This window comes from Vollenhovia emeryi, unplaced genomic scaffold, assembly GCF_000949405.1.
Source record: "Vollenhovia emeryi isolate VEMERY1.0 unplaced genomic scaffold, V.emery_V1.0 DF939962.1, whole genome shotgun sequence".
NCBI classification, from domain to species: Eukaryota; Metazoa; Arthropoda; class Insecta; order Hymenoptera; family Formicidae; genus Vollenhovia; species Vollenhovia emeryi.
In genome coordinates this window covers 126-4,427 of record NW_011966404.1, presented here as the reverse complement: position 1 = coordinate 4,427, position 4,302 = coordinate 126, and the positions used below count along the sequence as shown (strand labels likewise).

Here is a 4,302-nt window from a genome sequence, read left to right as displayed (position 1 = left end):
CAAAACATTTTTTAATTATATTTATTAAAAAATGTTTTGCTTGTACCAATATTTTATTTTCTAATTATGAAATGTTTTATAAAAAACACATATGTATATGTATATATATTGTATGTATGTATATGTATATATGAAATATTAATTATAATGATTCTAAAATATTTTATTTACTTTTATTTCTAGTTCCAACCTTTACATAGACAAAGCAAGCAACAAAGTTATTCTTGGAAGCATATTTTGAAAAAAAGAAAACAGTTTCGTGATCCCAAAATACGGAAGAAAAGTTTATGGATCCAAATGTGCAATACAATGTTAGAACAAGGTTATAATGTGAACGAAGATATATTAGATAGAAAAATGCGTAACATGAAAAAGACATATCGTACAATAAAAGATAATAATAAGAAAAGCAGCACTGGAAGAGGTCGCGTGACTTGGGATTATTTTGATATCTTTGAAGATATATTCAGAAACGATGCAACTATTAATCATGGACCAACATTATCTTCAATGGTTAATCCAATTCCATCCACAACAACAGATAAAAATGTAATATCCTCGATATTAATAGATGAAAATTCAATGCCATCGACATCAACAAATAAAAGTTCAATATCATCCGTAGTAGAAGGTGAACAAACCAAGCCTTCTGGAACTAATGACAAGGTAATTCTTTATTATTTTCATTATTTATCGAAATCAGCAATGAAGTAAATAGAAACCTTCTTCAAATTCCAGCCAATGAGTCTAATGCAAGATCAAATGATATCCACTGCAGTATCATCGTCAAAGTCAATATCATCACTATGTTCCGATAAAGAAAATAAAAGAAGTAGGATGAAGATGTTATCGTCTTTACGAAAAAAACAACTGGACATAGAAAGTAATAGAATACAAGAAATAAAGAAGCTACAAGATGCGATAATGCATAGTAATACTTTACAAGAAGAAAATAACAATATACTTAAAGAACGAAATGCATTATTAAAAGATATACTGTTGGAAATGAGACATAAAAAGTAATATAAAAAAAGGAAATATGTTGATACTGATGTCATACTGATTGATTGGTACTTGGTGAAGATGATTTTTGTTTTATTTTATACGTAAAGTTGATCTCTGGTATGTCATAATACTGACTTATTGGTACTACTGACTTAGGTATGTCAAAACATACTGATTTGTATAGTTACTGAGATGTTTTTTTACTTTTATTATTGAAATATTAATTTTGTGTTTTGTCGTTTTAAGGATATGTTAAAGAGTACTGATTTAGGTACTAAAAATATTCTTTTTTCATATATATTATTAAAAAATTTATTTAGTTTTGTTGTCTTTAGCATACAAAAATATTAATTTGTACCTGCACATGTTATCTTTTCATTCTTTCAGTATTAAACGGTGTTTAGTTTCTATTAGTTTAAGAGCAATTTAAAGTATATTGTTTATATGCAAAAATATTTTTTAAATATTTCTGTTCCGTGCAATATGTAATATAAAAGTATTTTTTCCGCTAAGTTATTTAGCATCTGAGGAGATAAGGGTATTATAAGATATATTTGACAATAAAAAAGTTTAATATGAATTGTAAGTGTTTCTATTTTGTATTAATAATTCCGATATTCTATTTCTTTTGTCTACCGCTTCATTATTTACTATTTCTTCTTCTCTTTCGATTGCTTTCTCTTCCTGCTCTTTCTCTAACACCTCTTCATCAATTTCAAAATTAATTTCATTATGTTCTATTAAAAAGTTATGTAGAACACAGGCTGCTCCTATCATTTTATTTCCAAAATCAAAATCTGCAATATCTAAATAATAGTCTGCGGAATTTGCATTTTAATAAACCAAATGCTCGTTCTATTATTGATCTTATACTAGACAGTCTGGTATTATATGTTATTTGAGCTCTACTTAGATGGCCTGTGTCCCGATAAGGTGTTAATAAATTGACTAATAATGGATACGCAGCATCACCAATTATATGACAATCAGGTGGTAATAGGTGATGATGTGTTAACCTTTGAAAAATTTCACTCTGTCTAAATACACGTGCATCGTGCATGCGTCCTGGTAATCCCACAAATATATCTATAAAGCGTGCTTTATGATCGCAGATACCTGTTTTAAAAAGGAAGCAAAATTATATACAAAAATTAAATTGTAATGAAAAAATATATTTATAAAAATATTACCTTGTAGGATAATAGAATGAAAACCTTTTCGATTGTAGAAATCATTAGCATTGTTTATAGGAGCTTTGCATGGTATATGGCATCCATCAATATGGCGCTTACTACATTTGGGATACCATGAGAACGTCTCTTAAACACTTGTGATATTAAATAATAAATAATAAATAATAACACCAACCATAATAATAATAACAATAATTTACAAACAAGTTGCCGCTGAGGATATCTCACACATTCTTGCATCTGGCCATCTTATATAATTTGGTAATATATTAACCAATACATTTGTAATTTCTTTTACTACACTGTGCGTAGTACTATTTGCCAAATTAAACCGACCTCCAGCAGCTAGATAACTTTCTGGTTTAGCCAAAATCCATATAGTAAACGTTACCTTTTTCCTTAAATCTACAGGATTATTATGATTTAATGGCATTGCATGTCCAATTATGTTTACCAAATTCTGTAAAAAATGAACAAAACGAAAATTGATATGGTATTATTAAATAATTTAATAAATATAAATGCAAATAAAATTTTAATATTTTGATTTGAATACCTCGAACGTCATTTTAGACATTCTAAAGTGTTCTTTAAATAAATTACACAGGTTTACACGGTTTTGGACTCGAGCAGCCAAAAGGTGTTTTTAAGGTCATTTTCGGCGCTGATCACAAATCTGCAGTCCGTTTTTGCCATCAGGTCAGGTTTTCTAGAGTCCCTGTAGTAAGAGTCTGGCAAGGGTTGACGCAAAATGGCGTCTGGTCTGTTCGTTATCGCTGCATTACTGCACTAGTGCAGTTAGTTAATTGCACTAGTGCAGTAATGCAGCGAAACCGAACAAACCAAAGGTAACTAAATAATAATAATAATCCCGCGTTCAGATTCGAGATGTGTGAAGTTGGCCCCCCCCCCCCCAAGTCACGATACCATAGTTCTGTTTAGAGTTCTGAGGTCTCTAGGAACATACAAGGAGTTCCTGATAATTTTTAAAAAGAGTTCCGGCGATTCTGATGAGATAGCACCTTTTGAAAAAAGGGGGGGCCAACTTCACAATTTTTGACATATCGAGATAAAATAGTTCCGAATGGAGTTCTGACATCCTTTTTAATAGTTACGGAGTTCCTGATACTTTTGCTTCGTCATAGAGGAAGCTTTGTTTTCGTGAAAAAATTTTTTTTCCAGTTTTCTTTGAAAACATGTTTAGAATGTTCTAAAACGTTCAAAAATCACATTCAGAAAAAATGTCTGTATGTATGTATGTATGTGTGTATGTATGTATGTCTGTATGTATCCTTATAAGGTAACTCTAAATAACTTTTTAAATATGTAAGATGGAAAAATGTTACACATGAAAGTTGTACGGTTTTAAGTAATGCATTACATAGTAATACAAATATGACCTTGAACAGCTTCCTCAAGGTCACGTAAAAATCACCTTGAAATTTTTAAATGGAAACCCGTTTTTAAAATGCATATTCTTATAGCTTACCTCAAGAGCTTTCCAAAACACTATAATAAAGTATATTTTCGTTAGGTACTTTCGGAGTTATGTGCTTTTGAATTGTTTTTGAGAAATGTCTGTGGTTGCTGTAACTATCCCAAATTATCTTTAATAATGAATTCCAAAAATTTCAAATGTCTATAACTCAAGAACTAATTAATCATATTTTAGTGAATCATATATGAAATTTTGATAGAAAAAACTGAAGAACAATATAATATACAGGGTGTTTCAGGGTAAAGTGTCCTAACTTAAAATATGAACTTAGGACCTCAAAACAAGAAAAAACTTTCCTCTGGAGACATGTCCGTAAACGCTTTGTTTAAGAGACATTGACATCTAAACATTTTTTCATTGTAAAATTTATGAATTTGTTATCGGGTTATAATAAATTATTTAATAGTGTGCTTTAAATACTTTATTATTAAAAAATATGAAAATTTTTACTTAATTATCAAAGTGACGGCCTTGAACATTGAGACAGGCTTGACATCTGTCTTTGACGGATTTGACGGACCATTGGATTTTTTTGCTTGGGGTACTATTAAACAAAAATTCTACGAAAAGCCGGTTAATGACATTAATTCTTTACAAGGAAGAATT

The 4,302-nt window shown here is 29.7% G+C and overlaps 1 pseudogene; it reads right to left on the bottom strand.

Moving 5' to 3' along the window:
- Positions 1 to 1,795: 1,795 nt before the first annotated feature.
- Positions 1,796 to 2,642, bottom strand: LOC105556518 (annotated as a pseudogene).
- Between the last annotated feature and the right edge of the window lie 1,660 nt (positions 2,643 to 4,302).